The 16,300-nt window shown below is 46.3% G+C and overlaps 1 long non-coding RNA gene across 2 annotated transcripts in view; it reads left to right on the top strand.

Annotated features, from left to right (window-relative positions):
* LOC120401552 overlaps nucleotides 1-10,199 on the top strand; it is a 32,548-nt gene extending 22,349 nt beyond the window's left edge. Inside the window, exon 3 of one of the 2 annotated variants that reach the window (XR_005596534.1) lies at nucleotides 10,072-10,199. This is a non-coding gene — a long non-coding RNA (uncharacterized LOC120401552). Of the gene's footprint in view, nucleotides 1-764; nucleotides 891-10,071 lie in introns of those variants that run through there. The other variant, XR_005596535.1, reaches the window with a different exon arrangement.
* Nucleotides 10,200-16,300: the final 6,101 nt, after the last annotated feature.

Here is a 16,300-nt window from a genome sequence, read left to right as displayed (position 1 = left end):
TCTGCCATAAACTGGTTCTTTGGTCTAGAGAGAATTACAGAAGCTGCTGGCTTCTGCTAACCCAGTGCCAGGGGGTCTAAATGCCCCCCTCAAGCCCTAATTATATCATTTCATTCCCCGCAATGTCACAGGGTGGATTGGACCCTTTAAGAGGCAGCTGGTCTAGCACAACTGTGCCTCATGAGTAGCCTTGCAAGGGGGACAGATAGTGGGCAGCTGGTCTCTTTTGGGGAACTGGGAGAGGAAGTTGTAGCAGAGGCTGCGGAGAGCATGAGATGTTTGGCTTGGTAGAAGGGTTTAGACGCAGAGGCCCACTTGGACGCGATAAGTGTGTGTGGGGGGAATCACCAGGTAAGAAAGGCCCAGGAGTTCCTGCAGAGATAAGGAGCAGGGAAAGACTACAGATAGGAAGGCCTAAGAGTGGGTACTCCGAAGAGAGCAGGGGGTGTTTGAAGGAACTCAGGGTGGGCTGAGGGGAGAGGCTGACCAGAGCCTGGAGAGGGCTGAAAAATTGTGCCCAGCTTGAAGATGGAGAGACCCCAGGGAGGAGGGGCTGTGACAAGTGTGAGACTGGGGGAGAAGAGACTTTATTTATGTTGTTAAACCAGACTGTAAGAAGGGGTGTTGTTATTGGACACACTCCTTTGTGGAGTTATTAAGGAGCCCGAGGGAAGGGGAAAGTGAGGCAGGGTGCACTGCCACCCTAGGCCATGAGGGGGTGTTTGGGAGGTGACTGACCCTGTTACATGTGATGTTGTCTGCAGGATAATGAGAACCTCCTCCCATCAAGGAGGGATGCAGGTGCATTACAGAGAGAGAACAACCATCAAGTTAAGTATGGCCTTGCAAGCTAATTTCATATTAAAGTGGTTCTTTTTTTCTTCAAATAATTTTGTATACAATTTTTTCAAAGGTACACAGGTGAAACTGACAGGGTGTGTGTGTGTGTGTGTGTAATAGATATAGAATATATATATATTCTATTCTATCAACTTCACCACCATCTTTAGATTTTAGTGTTGGCATATCATCTACATGTTATGACTTCAGGGAGAAATAATCAACTGGTACTACATTAAAAAATCTGTCTCAAGATAACCATTCCTATACTTTGCAATGAATTCTGTTGTGTTTCCGTAGGGATGTTTTAAAAGTACAATAATATTAATATATCAAATTTGATCCCAAAGCACTTCAGATACTAAGGGGAAATTACTGAATCCCTGTGCAAGACCTGGGCGAAAGCCCTTTGTGGAGTGGACAATCTATAGGAATCAAAGAACAGAAAACTCTCCTAAAGCAGTAGAGAGCTAGAGGACTGTTCTAGTGAAAGTGCATTCACTTACACCAGATCTGAATTGGGCACTTTGGGTTTTGTCGGAGGTTAGCTTGTGTTCTGGGGCTTCTGTCTAATGTGGGATTTGATTTCACTTACAGCATTGCAAGGTCACACCATACTTTCTACTAAACACTTTGATCCGAGGTGAGCAATTTGACTTTCTGACTTGCTTGCTGGAATTGATCCTGTCTTATAGGGACACTTGGGGTTTCCTAAAGTCTGCACCTCCCTCTCCTCCGTTAGTTTTCTTAGTGAAGAAGAGTATCAGACTTGCTGCCCAAGGAGCCTTTTCCTAAGCAGCCCACTCTATGGGGTCTTTGAGCCTCTGTTGGTCTTCACACTGGAGCCTTGTCTTGGTGACTAGCAATCCACAACATTCTTTGAAGAGTCTGCATTCCAGTGCCGCTTGCAAGGGCTGATTAAATAGGGTCCGCACCATCAAAAAACTCCAGATCCTGCCAGATAATGTGTTACTTCCAGCCCATCCTAGGTGGACTCTTCGAGATCACAGCTGGGAGAGTGGGACAGTCTTCCTCCCCCTTGTGAGTGCTTGATCTTCCTCCCAGCTGAGTCCATGCAAGCAGGTGGCTGGTGGGCAGCAAGCAGATTCATGTCACAGTGCTGGCTGCTGCTCTCCCTCTGACTCACTGCTGAGACGAGGCCATCTTGGATCTTTCAGCCTCACTTGCAGGATTCCTGTCTTATCCTGTAGGACCTTAAGGATGAATATAAATATCCTCACTAAATTACTGGGAGGTATCAAGGGTGAGCAAACGTCTACATCCCCACCACCCCCAAATCCTTCTCACCCATGGCTCACACTAGCACAGCTCTCTCCTTCTGTGAAATGAGCCCACCCTATGTTCCCATCCTCTCCGAGCCCCTCCCCACAATGTGTTTGAAGAGCATTTCCACCAGACAGTTGAGCCAGCCTCCCTCACCCCAACTGCCTGCCCGCAGCACCCAACCTGCTCTTCAGAAGGAATCTGCTCTGGGTCTCATGGCAGGAAGTTCCTGTGCCAGAGTCACATGCCATCTCTCACCAGCAACTTCCTGCGCTGTGGGGGAACGTGGCAAATAAATACAATCAATGACAATTTGAGAGGAAACAACCCAGCAGCCGAGGAACCAAGAACTCAGCATGGAAACAGTCATGGACTAAAACGGGGGAAACAGCCCGCCCAGCAGGCAAATCTGAGTCACCCCTGGCATTACAAACGCAGGGCTGCCAACTCTATGGGATCTCCAGAGTCTCCTCTAGGCGTAGGGTGGTAGGGATGCCTTCTCCTCTCCCCTGTCTTCCGGGGAAAAGCTGCCAATCAGAGCTGCTGCCTGAGCTGAGAGATATCTTGCTCCTTCAGCTCATGGAGCAGGCAGAGCTCCCTTTCCTTGGTAAAGGGCTGGGATGGGAGCACTCTGGGAGTACTCCGTCTTGTTCTCTGCTCTCCAACTCTCAGTGCTGCATGTAAGAAAGTCCAGGATGACCTCAGGGTGGGAGTGAAGAGCTGGGGATGGATCACTTGGTGATTACCTGTTCTGTTCATTCCCTCTGAAGTACGTGGCATTGGCCACTGTCGGAAGACCGGATACTGGGCCAGATGGACCCTTGGTCTGACCCAATATGGCCGTTCTTCTGAGCCGCCACCCTTCTTGGCCTCAGATAGAACTAAGACAAGAGTCAGGGAAAGGAGCAACTGGAGAGGAACCTGAAGCTCAGAGAGCTGAAGCAGAATCTGAAGGTGGCTTTTTTTTTAATGGAGTTGGGGACCCCCCACAACTGGTGTGGTTGGTGTATGACTGGGACTCCAGTATTAATGGGGGAATGGAGTGAGGGTATCTGAGTGGGAGTGACCCCAGGATTAACAGAGTAGGAGATACACACTGATCCCTCTCCTTTCAGTTAATATGGGTATGTGGGAGGGACACTATATTGATGGAGACAGAGGATCTGTGTTTCTGGGGGAACCAGTAATGACTGGTGGGAGGGGCTCTGTAGGGGGAGAGGGTGCCAGTAATTGAGGAGAAGATCTGTGTGGTCCTTTTCGTAGGGAGTGATGTGTCATCAGTGTGTTTGGTGGTGGGGGAAGAATTTGACTCTGGAGCAAAGAAGGGGGAGGGAGGGAGAAAGGAAATCCTCTAAAATCCAGTTGCCACTCCCTCCAAATCCCCTCTTTCCTCCCTATCCAGATTTTCCCTTTATTGCTTTACGCAGGCCACTTTTTCCATGGCACCCCCTGTTTAATAACATGAAGCTGAAGTTTGGAAGGAGATGAATGGAGATAGGGAGATTATCGTCCTAAAGGAGCAGGGCCAGGACCCCCTACAATGTCCCACCTTATTCACACAAATCAGAACTCGAGTACGGTACTCTCCCTCCACTCTCGTTGGGCTGAGCGCAAAGCCCCATCAGCAACTGCTCTAATTCCAAATGTATGCAAATTTCCAATCATCTGGATGGTATTGCCTGAGAACATTCACAGGTAGGCAGAAGAGAAGCTGCAGGTGAGATCAAGCTGAGGCACTTTCAAAGGAATAGATTTTTTTTTTAAATAACCCACATCAGACACCCCCTAGAAGGCTCAGAAAACTGCCACAAACCACTGCCCCAGCCAAAATGCGACATTAATGCTTGTTACATATAAATGCAGGGAAGGCAAAGCGAAAGGTATTGAAACATTCATGTTAAAAAAAAAAATACTCACCAACTCAGAGCCCGCCAAGAAATGCTATGCATGTTATGCAGGTATGTGTGTGTAAACACATATAGCTCTGTAACAAATGACACTTGAGCAATGCCTATTGTTAAAGTTGCTTATGTGTTTCCGTTGTGAAGGGTCACTTTGTGGCTTACAACTTTCTCAAAGTTTCACCTTTTTGGCCTGAACTTTGACACACTTTATGTCAGTCAGGGAATGAGCTTTTTCAGAAAGTTTTACCGAAAATGGTTCAACCATTTTCAAGCACATAAGGAGTGAAAAATAATTTCTGCTGTGGCCGTGTTTTGTATTAACAGCTCTAACACATTGGGATAATATAAACAGAAAACTTGGCCAGCACTTGGGGCCAACTTTTTAAAGGTAATTAGCTCCTGAAGATGCTAAATGCTTTTGAAAATCCATATAGCAGCTATCTGCATCCTTAGGGCCCAAAATACCTTTTTAAAATCTGGCACTTAGTCCCTAGGTCCTAGGACAATAGATGGACCACAGGTCTGAGTCACAACCGGACCTGTCTCTGGCTGTAGCCAGCAGGGCTGGCCTTAGGGGTGGCTGATGTGGTCGGGGGAATGCCGTGTGCAGCACAGATATACACACACGAGTGCCGCACATGAGCAGAGTTTGGGGGGGAGCACTCACAGAGGCGACGTGTGCAGGAGCACCCAGATTTCTCCCTGCTTCCTCCCCTCGGAGGATCGTTTGGGGTGGGAGTGTGAGTGGTGACTCAGAGCACCTGGCATTGCTGCTCACCCCCCTCCCCTCCAAACATTCCTCTGTTCCCCCGCATGGGCGTAGGAGGGCTTAAGGGGGAAGGGGCACAGGAGGGGAAATGCAGGGGTTAGGGGAGTATTGTTATTGTGTATTTTACAAATATTTTCAGACATATGTCTCAGATTTGATGCCTGAAATCACTTTCAATTTTATCAGTGACTGCTGTCTCTCAGTTTCTCTGCACTGATACAAGATGGGTCCATCTTCCCCTCTGTCTGCCTGGGTTTTCTCCTTCCCTTATTTTATTCTTGGGAGCATGCAGCAACCTATCAGCAGGAGCCAAAGATTTGATCCTGAAACCTTTACTCTGCCAGGAGTCCTTACACATATGCTTAATCCCATTAAACTCATGAAAGTTGCAGGATCTGTCCCCAGCTCCTGCTGTAGTTTAGCAGTTGAGAGTTTTGGAGCAGCACTATATTTGTGTTGATTTGTCTGCAAACATTGTAATGTTTTGTTGCTGTCACGAGGGATAAAGAATGATTCTATGTTCTACCATACAGTCTTTGTATCCTGAAGTAACAATCACATATGGCAGACTCCTGTTGGCTATATATATAGCATGTGTTGTGTGAGAGAGCATGTTTTCTTGCCGATTCTGACACAGACATTGAAGATGTGTAATGTCGTTAAAGCTAGAATGTATGGGTTTGCACAGGAGGAATTTCCCTACAAATTAATTCCTAATAAAGATAATTTCTTCAGAATAAGCACTGGAATTGATTTTGCAATACTGATTAGCCTAATCAAATTATTATTTTTGTAAACATTGTTTAACAGCAGACAGTGTATGTCCAAGTCCAAAATTTATACCACTTATGCTATGGTTTTTGTACTTGTTTATATATTTTATTATTGCTTTTTATTTTTTAGCCAACAGAGAAATTGCTCTGTGGTTGCTAAGTTATACAATTATAACAGCAGAACCCTGGCAAAGCAAGTGCTGTGTGTTCTGTATTCTGTTTGACTGGTTATTGTGAATATGTTTTTTAAGCCCTAATTTCTTGAGACTCCAATTCCACAGCTATAGACAGTGGAAATTCTTGTAGTAGATGAAGCAGCGTCCATCCTATTTTACTGGAACGTGTGAAAGCGTGTGCTTCTGTTTTAGATTATAGTAACTCCCCACTTAAAGTTGTCCCGGTTAACATAGTTTCGTTGCTGATCAATTACAGAACATGCTTGTTTAAAGTTGTGCAATGCTTCCTTCCAACTTCATTTGGCAGCTGCCTGCTTTGTCCACTGCTTGCAGGAAGAGCAGCCCATTGCAGCTAGCTGGTGGGGGCTTGTAACCAGGATGGACCAACAGCCCCCCTATCAGCTCCCCTAAGTTCTCTGTGCTGCAGCCGCCCCGCAGGCTAGCAATTGGCAGTTCAGCTGTCCCTCCCCCCCACTGCCATATGCTGCTCCTGCCCTCTGCCTTGGAGCTGCTCCCAGAGACTCCTGCTTGCTGTGCGGGGGGTGGGGGGGCTAATGTCAGGGTGTCCCCCTGCTCCTGCACCCCACTTACCCCTTCTCCATACAGAGCAGGGAGGGGACACTGACTGAGAAAGACAGAGAGAGTTTGGGGCAGCAGCTGCTGTCTCAACTTCCTGATCCACTTAAAAAGACAATGCACTTAAGAGGGGGTCAGCTTACTTAAAGGGGCAGTGTGCATCTCTCTCTCTCCCACACACAAGGTGTGTGTCTGTCTCTGTCTGCTATGCTGTCTCCCCTCCCTCATGTTCATGCTGCCTTGTGTGAGAGGCTACATTAACAACAATGTGTTAACCCTTGATGGCTCAGCCAAGTGCTAGTTCATCATTTAGCATAGATTCATAGATTCTAGGACTGGAAGGGACCATGAGAGGTCATCAAGTCCTGTCTCCTGCCCTCCTGGCAGGACCAAATACTGTCTGGACCTGATGGGCATTTAACAGTCTATCTAGCAGTAAGGCATCCCCTGGGAAATATCCCTCCCTCTTCCACCCTCTACCTTCACCTCCTCAACCAAGCTTCACAATCATCATAGCTGTGGACAGTATTAAATTGCTTGTTTAAAACATATACTGTGTGTATATCTATATAATATATAGTTTTTTGTCTGGTGAAAATTTTTTCCCTGGAACCTAACCTCCCCATTTACATTAATTCTTATGGGGAAATTGGATTCACTTAACATCTGTGACAAAGTTCCTCCTCTACCTTGGTGGGTCCTGCATTTATTGGCGGATTTGCTCGCCTCAGAGATTCACCATGTGAGTCAGGAAACAGCCCAGAGACCTTCCCCTCTGGTAGAAGCCACAGTCCAGGTCAGTTCCTCCTGTGTCTGATTAGGAGTTGGGAGGTTTGGGGGAAACTCGGGCCTGCCCTCGACTCTGGGTTCCAGCCCAGGGCCCCGTGGACTGAAGCTGTCTAGAGTGCCTCCTGGTACAGCTGCACAAAGGCTACAAATCCCTGGGCTACTTCCCTATGGCCTCCTCCCAACATCTTCTTTACCCTCACCACAGGACTTTTCTCCTGGTGTCTGATAATGCTTGTACTCCTCAGTCTTCCAGCAATATGTCTTCTCACTCTCAGCTCCTAGTGCCTCTTGCTCCCAGCTCCTCGTATGCACAGTAAAAACTGAGGTGAAGTCCTTTTTAACTCAGGTGCCCTGATTAGCCAGCCTGTCCTAACTGATTCTAGTAATTTCTTCTTAATTGGCGCCAGGTGTCCTAATTAGCTTGCCTGCCTTAGTTGGTTCCAGCAAGTTCCTGCTTGTTCTGGAACTGCCCTGGTTACCTTACCCAAGGAAAAGGGATCTACTTAATCTGGGACTAATATAACTGCCTTCTAACACGCTCCTGTAGCCATCTGGCCTGACCCTGTCACACATCGGTTTGCTTAAAGTCGCATTTTTCAGGAACATAACTAAAACATTAAGCAAGGAGTTACTGTACTTACGTCCCACTTTTAAAGTTACAAGTACAAAAACAAAACAGGTAAAATAAGTCTTTATCCTCTTTGTTTTAAAATATTAACTCTGCAATAACAGACCAGCAAGAAGGAAAGCCGATCTATAAATGATCCTTTCTCGTGGCATTGTATTAAACTAGCCGAATAGAGCAGTTATAAGAGACTAGCTCTAGGAAGTGGCATCTTTTATGATGTACAGAAAGATCTGTGGTTCTGTATAGCCTTTTGAGGTTGAAATGTTTTTTGCCCAAATCACATGACGTGACACAATGTGAACAAATTTCTTGTAACTTAGCAGTTCTCAGTTCTTTTGGCTTCAGAGCTGGGCGGTCGGAAAGCGGTGGCGGCTGGCCGGGCGCCCAACTCTGAAGGCAGCAGTGCCACCAGCAGTAGCGCAGAAATAAGGGTGGCAATACACCATATATTATGCCAGCCTTACTTCTGTGTTGCTGCTGGTGGCAGTGTTGCCTTCAGAGCTGGGTGCCCTGCCTGCAGCTGCTACTCTCTGGCTGCCCAGTCAGTGCTTAATTTCAATACAAATTAAGCACCTGGGGGACGCAGCAGAGTCTGGGATGATGGAGGGGTGGGGAGCCAGGGGTTTCTGTGGGGACCAGGGATGCCAAAATACAAGCACCTAGGGTGCCATTTCCCCTAAATCTGGCCCTGGTGGCCAGTACCAGCTGTGTTACAGGAAGGTGCAAGAAACCCTGCAGGAGACTGTTATGGAATTGCCTGCCTGCAAGGAAAGTTTCTTTCTAACATCCATAAATCAGAGCCTAATTTGGGCCCTATAGCATAAATGCCTTTCACTGGTCCAGTGAAAATTAGATTAGATTTGATGTAGTTATCATGGTTTAAATGTAGCATTTCACATGTGCATACTGGATTATGCTAAATAAAAAAACTAAAACTCCATCAATGTGCCCTTGACGATGCATGTGCTTTAAAGGTGTGGAAATCTCTGTTGAATAGAGGATGTCTCAAGATTTATTGGATGTGGATGAGGGATCAATGAAGTGGAACATGGCACTTCAGGTCTGATGAGTAGATGGTTGTGATTGGGGTGGCATGTTTGTATAATATTTGGTGGTGCTCAGAACGGGTCCAAGTCCACCCCTCCACACCTGCATATTGGTGCACATAACAAAATTAATGGGGTGGGGCCAAGGGATTTGGGGTGTGGGAGGGGGGCTCAGGGCTGGGGCAGAGGGTGGGGTGCGGGGGGTGAGGGCTCTGGCTGGGCATGCAGGCTCTGGGGTGGAGTGGGGCTGGGGTGGGATGCAGGCAGGCTGCCCTGGGGTCAGAGAGGAGGACTCCACAGTCCCCCCACCCGCCCTCTCCCCCATGGCAACAGCGAGCTCTGGGAGAGGAGCCCCCTTCCCCGCCCCCAGCACACTCACCCGGCACCGTCACTGGATGTGCTCCTAGGGGCCGGGCCCCTCTCAGCTCCAGGAAGCCCCCTCACTTCCCCTGTGGTGGATGCCGGGGGCGGGAGGGTTGCCATCATGTCTGCACCTCCTCCCTTCCTCCCTCTGCAGGTGGTGGCACAGGCGCCACCTCAGCCTGCCTCCAGCGCCGCTCCAACAAGGGAGCACAGCGTGGAGCAGCTGGGCAGCCGCCCATTGCCCAGGGCAGGCAGGGACATTTTGAGGGAGGTTCATGGGGGTGGCAGGTGGGGCCCGGGGATGCTCTGGGGGCGGTGCACCGGGCAGCAGGAGAGGCTGGGGGAGAGACCTGACTCTGAACATTGGTGGAGCCAGGTCCCCGGGCCCTGAATTTGCTGTAGCCCAGGCACACTGGGCCCATATAACTTGCCAGCCCTGGTTGTGATCTATGATCAGTTGAGTTGATTGTGGAATCAGGCAGGTCTCTGAAGTAAATCGTGTAGCAAATTGGTTGAGGTTTCAAAGCTGCCTGCCTTGTTCACTGCCCCAGTTGTATGGTACAGTGTGAATGAGGTTGGTGTGCATATCACACTTGCCTCATTCTCTGCACAGGTGTGCAGTAAAAGCACGAGGCATGGGACCACACGTTCACCAATGAGGACAAAAGGAGCTATCAACTAGCTGCCTTGTTCCCTGAGCACCAGTCATTCTGCAAACCAAACAAGGCAGGGTTTCTTTGGGAAAAATAATACAGGACAGTGTGATTAAAGAGGGCATACACACAAGGGGGCTGAGTTAAGGTTGCAGGGCAGCTTTGAGTGCTTTACTTGCCACCCTAGCATTCTTTTACTGTAGTATTGTTGAATGGGATATTGTATATGAAAGTGTGTGTGTCAGTCGCAAGCTCTTTCCCATCACACAGACAGGAATCATTTCTGTGATGAGAAACCTGAGCCCTTGGAGAAATGCAAAACTGCCAGAAGAGACTCATCGATTCACAACAGCTCTCCAAGCAACTGGAAGTGATGCAGCAACACTGTCGAGAGAGACCTTTCCGTAAGTTTTGGCGTGGGGGTATAAATGGGATGATACACTGAACGGTTGCAATTCCTGCTCACATGCAGGAATTGGGGCTAGGAGGTGGGGATACTTCTTGCAAAGGCAGTGCCTTTGTTGTTATGCAAGCAGCTTGTTTAAACCTATGGTCGCATGCCACCTATACCCAAGGGCAAGAGACAGCCAAAGTTATGAGCAGGCTCAAGGCCATCCAAACAACCACATGAGAACTGGCAGCCAAGAGACATCATGTGTGGGTATTTAAGAGCCAAAACATTTGCTAGGTCTTAGATCCCTGCCAATATATCTTCTAGGTTTTTACTCCCTTTCCTCTATGCACTGAATAAGGATAATTCGTTAGTATAAACAGGGAGATCACACCTGACTGTTTTTTCTGTGCAAGTGCAAGGCATTGGTGGACCTCGGCTCTTTCCATCTTCCATGTCTATATTTAGTCATGGAGGCCCTGATTCTCCACTGCCTTGCAGCCTGTGTAGTCATTTATACCTGTGCAAAAGGAGCACCAGGTGGTACCAAATCAGCATTTTACATCCAATTTGCCCTGTGTAAGTGACCGTGCAAGATGCAAGCGAGTTGCGAGCTAGGCCCAAAGACATGACCATGAAAATCAGTTTCACAGAGCAAAAGGTGAATTATGTATGAAGGGTCCATGTCAACCTATTTAGGCTCCCCAGTGGATTTTCCTTTAATGGAAGGTGAATTCCTTGCTGCCTCTCTGGAGCATGCCTAATAAACACTGTATGTTAATATGGACATTACTGTGGACAGGAATCTTTGATAAGGAGTTGTTATGGACAACTCTGATAGTTGAACATTCCCTATATACAGATTCATTAAACTGTGACAATCACCAATCAAACAGCCCCCTGCCTGTCTTTAATGTTTGCTGAGCAATGGTAAACTTAGGTTGGCTAGTAGGAAAATCTTCCTACAGATGAGATGGCTCAGTAAGACTGTGGACTGATCTCCCAAGGGAAAGGGAGCCCTATTGCTGGAGTTATTTCAAAACTGGACAAATCAACAATGAAAGCACCATAGGGAACAATTCTGCCTTTATCAGGCGGATGGACCAGGTAAGATAATGGGTCTTTCTCAGTCTTTGATTTCTAGGCTGTGGACTCAGGTTATGTTAGATGGGAGGGAAACAGCAAAAATATCCCTGTGTGGCAGTTTGGCCACCCAGCATTCAAGTCTGCATTCGCCCAATGGCCTCATTTCATTAATGCCTGAGAACGCTGGGCCATGTCCCCAGTCTCCCTTCAGACATCATGGGTGTGTGCTTATGTTTACTCAGAGCTACCATGTATATAACTGGTGGGTGGGAAGAGAAGGGCTCATGTTAACTTCAACCCAATAAGAATACAGTGTCTCAAGGCAGTATAGAGAGAATCTCTTCCACTCCATTCAAACTGTACAGCAAGAGAATATATTTAACTAAAAAAATCCACAGTATCAAAACACAGCAAGTCACAGTAACATACTTTGTGATATAAATAGGCATACAATTTTTTTCAAACCATTTGGCACTCTATGCAATCAGTTTGGACTCTTTATATATAAAGAGTGTATGAGTATATATATATGAATTAAAATCAAGACTAATCATTGCATTGCAAACCTCTTAGCTTCCTGGGGGTTATAGGGAGGGGAAACCAGACATACACAGCCATTGCCTTTTGGGATGTAACACATGAGACAGCAGATTAAAAGAATATTTCCTGATGCTCTTTGAGCAGCATCCAACTTCTATTTAGTAGCAAAGAATTTTACCCTCTCCCATGTAGGGCCACAGCACTTGTGTAAATACTTGCTGAAGGCATTCACTTCAGGAGCTCTTGCTAACCTTTCAGGAGGCCCACTATAGGCCATATTCTGCAGCTAGTTATATTAGTGTAATTCCAGAACAACTCCAGTGAAGTCAATGGACCAAATTCTTCTCTGAGTTGCAAGCATACTATTCCCAATCAACTCAGAATAGCATCCTTGTAGCTGAGAGAAGAATTTGGTTCAGTGAATTACCAGTGTAAATGAAAGCACAATTTGAATCTGTGTGGAGACCTTCCTAATAGTTATTTGTTTGTCTTCACTGTAGATTTTCCCCCCAACATTTTATTCTTTCATCCTGGAAAGGAAACAGGAAATATAGTTTTCCTTTGGCTTGTTCACTGATGCACAGGAATACCGATCAGTTAATCCTAGCTTAGCCCTAGCAATAAATACATATGATCAAGAGGAAAAGGTATGGGTCCTAGGTGTACAGTGGAGGTCATTAGAAATCATTTAAAACTAACTTGTGGGTACAATCTGATTTCACATCAGATCAGTTGCACATGAGGGGACATAACACATACTATGGTCCTAATTTGGACAATGAATTGCAGCATTACCTGGACATGTATAGGTGTCTGCTTGAACGTGAAGAAAAGCTGGATGTACAAGTTTACTGAAATATTGTCAATAATAGAAAGCACTGTTTTCTCCAGGATGGAATGTCTCACCTATTTGAGTCTTAAGGTTATGTCTTCTAGTGGCTGGCTCCTAAGTGTCTCTAAGCTCTTATTGCTGCTGTACATCCAACAGATGTGTTCTTTTGGCTCAAATGGGAAAAGACTTGTGTTTGTGGCACAGAAGGTCCTGACTTCTACCCTCACTGTCATTTGCTATGATATTCTGTATAACTACAATGGAGTGGCCCAGTGTATTTTGATATGCAGTTGCAATGCCCCAAATAAATATGGTGGAAATGGAGTGGGGGTAAAACCTAGCTTTTTTGACTGGTTTGTGGTTCTCCAGCTTAAATACATGTGATCTTTGCAGTGCTTTAAAACAGAAGTTCTCCCAAAAGATCTTGCGTGCTTCATGCAGCAGAGAGAGATGAGCACAGGGACAATTTACATCAGCACCTAGAGGGCTTTTTAATCAGTTGTGCATCTCATTTCACAAACTTAAGGCGCATGCATTTTTTTAAAGAAAGTCCAGAATGTAGCACAGACAGAGGGATCCTACACTTATAACCATTGATCTCATTTTCCTGTGTGCTCGAACAGTGCTTCTCAACCTTTTCAGGCAAATGGATTAATTTGCCAGATGTCCAGATCCACTGCGTTCTTATATTAGTCAGTGGCTGCCACCTCCCATTCAGATGTGAGAACACCTTGAGATGGCAATCTGGAACACCACCGTATCCATGTCTGGTCCAAGCACTCATTACTGAATGGGAGGTGGGCAGCAGTGGCACTCTGATCCCTTGTAGACAGGACCATTGGGATAGGCAAAAAGAAACTAGAGTTACAAATACCAAGGAACCATTGCAATAAAGCCCCTTTGAAAGCCCTTGTTTTTATGTTAAGAAATATCAACAGGCAACATTTTGGTGCAGTCTCATGCCTTCAAGCAAATGGTGATGCAGAAGATACAAATGCTGTCCCCCTTGTAAAACTTTTATCACAAACACATTCATATTTATAAAGGGGAAAATGACATCTATATACCCTGGCACTGTGCACATTAGAAATGTAGATCAGATAAACAGCTAGATTATACAGAGATCAACAGCAGACAAAGTCATAGGCTTTTGGAGTTTTCTTTACTGAGACAATAGAATTAGGAAATATTTGGCAGAGTTTTGGTGGAAGCACCAAAAATGTGACTGAGGTTCCTGTTTCCTAGTTTTTCTCACAAGGAGCTGGGCATTTTGCAGGTAACCTGAGTAACGTGGTGTGGCAGGAGTTAGTGCAATGAAGCATTTGTATTTCTCCCACTGACAAGAAGGCGAATGATCAAACCCACATTGCCTGCTGGAACGTTGGGGAAGGCAGCCTTCCTCTGCTGCAGTTTTTTCAGAAGGAGGCATAAAAGCTCCGGGTGATGAATCCAGCCCTCGCTCCCCCTCCCCCCCCCAAAATAAAAACCCCTCTCCACTCATATGGAGGAAAAAATCCACCTTCCAACCGAGCACTTCTATAAGAGTTTTCCCTGTATGACTCTTTTCATTACAGGAATTGAATCCAGGATCAATATTTAGCTTTCATTTGTGAGTTACACTAGCTTCCCTTCTGTAAGTATTTGAAATTCTCTCTGTTTATGAGCAACGTTGGGACTTTGATGAAAGCCTAACGCTTAGAAATTGTGGGGTCCAGTGAGGCCTCCTGGCCTAAGGGAGGATTTTGAGTGCTATCCAAAAAAGGAGTGGTTTTCAGCTCTTTCCAATGAACTACATACAGTAGGGTTGGTTCTGCTAGGCTCTGTTCCTTGCTCACACTCTTAGGAAGCAGCGTTTCTCCTTGTTCTAATAATCCTATGCTGGAAGGGAAGGTTGTCACTGCTGGTCTCGCAGGGGGCACTGAAGCCTTGCAAATATCAATCGCAAACCAAAGAAGCCCAGTTCAGAAGGGAGTTGAAGGGATGGTGCTGTGATTACGAAGACCTTTGTTTATATGGCAGAACACGCAGCCTAGTCCCTACCTCAGCTCGAATAGGAAATTCACAATGCTGCAATTAGCTGGACAGGACAGGAAGGCTATTGGGGATCATTCAGATCCTGCTTCTAGACTTAAGGGAGAATTGTGCAGCTACTTGTCAGGCTCATTCTTCTCAGTGTTTTTTTGCGGGGAGCTGGAGGGAGATGGGAATGACTAGAACCCTCCACTCTAAACATTGGGACATCTGGATCCAGACCCAAACTTCATGGCTGGCCCTGCCCCATACAGTGGCCCAGACTAAAACCTCAGATCTCAACTTTGGGAAAGTTCAGCTCTGGAGGGTTAATGGTGCAATTGGAATTGGAGCTGTATAATTGAAAGCAGGATTTGTCCCCATCTAGTCAGTCTTCACAAGTGCTCGATGAGGTATTAGCCCCACTTTACAGCTGAGGGAGACAATGAGACAGAGAAGTGAAGCAATTGTTCCAAGGCCACATAATTAATCAGTGGCAGAACTCCGGGTGTCCTAACTCCCATCCTGGCTGCATTCCTTCAGGTTGTACTGTGTCCAAAACAAGACCGACTCACTTTTTAGTCAGAGCAATTAGATAGGACTGAGGCAATTATTTATTTGAACGGTGGTACTTTGAGGAAAATCCAATTCTGTGCTTGTTCTCTAGTCGCCATTGAGAATCAATAGCATCAACAATAAACGGCACCAGCTGGAATGATCTATCACTAATTAAAACTGATTAAGCAAATCTAAGGTGCTAGGCAAAAAAAAATGGCCTTTTGTGTGTCACAAGCAGGGCTCAGCGTCGCCTCGTCTTAAATAGTTCAGAACTTGCATGTAAATTATACATCCTGTAGCCTGTTTATGCAATGCATGATGCTGTCTATGCCAACATCACTAACGCAATAAAAGCAGCCAAGACACAGGCATAATTAAAATGCTGCAGTCTCAGAAAATACAAGGCAGCCCCTCTGAATTCAGCATTTCCATAGCAACTATCCCCTGATTAATCCCATTTTCCTGTCCTTGCTAGAAAGCACAGATGGAAAACACCGAACGTTAGACAAAAAAGAGACCGGCAAAACCTCAGCAACGCAGACAAGCCGCTAAATCCTTTCTCACCTTTTGGTACCAAGAGACTTTCTGAGGTGTCCTGAACTCCAGCATGTCAGACCCAACAGCTGTGCCAGAGGCATCTGTTGGCTGGATCTAGAGTCTGGTACCTGGTGTCACAGGAGACATGTCTGTGGACAATTTAGTGTCCTGTGGCAGCACTGGTCTGTTTACAACACTGAGGTTTTCCATACTGATTTCCAAAGCAAGCATGCAAATGTTCAGACTCCAAAGGTAAGAGCAGCATCTGGAGGGTTTGTACTATTGCCTCATCTCTGAGCTAGTGAAACTCTTGACAACCAGAGGGCTCTAAGTTACATCACCTCAGCTGAATCACTGACCCTTTGAATTGAGCCAACCACTAGTTGCAATGATGCTAGGTACCCAGACCAAGAGCTATTCCCAGTGGCCAGAGCACATGACAGTGGAGTTGTTCTTGGGTGCACCACAGACTCACTCTCTGACTGTGGTGAAGTCTAGGCCTCAGTTTTCCCAGCTGTAAAAGGGGGATCATATTCTATAGCACA

The sequence above is a fragment of the Mauremys reevesii genome, linkage group 3, assembly GCF_016161935.1.
Source record: "Mauremys reevesii isolate NIE-2019 linkage group 3, ASM1616193v1, whole genome shotgun sequence".
NCBI classification, from domain to species: Eukaryota; Metazoa; Chordata; order Testudines; family Geoemydidae; genus Mauremys; species Mauremys reevesii.
Note: the sequence above shows the minus strand (reverse complement) of the source record. Positions and strands in the feature narration are given on the sequence as shown.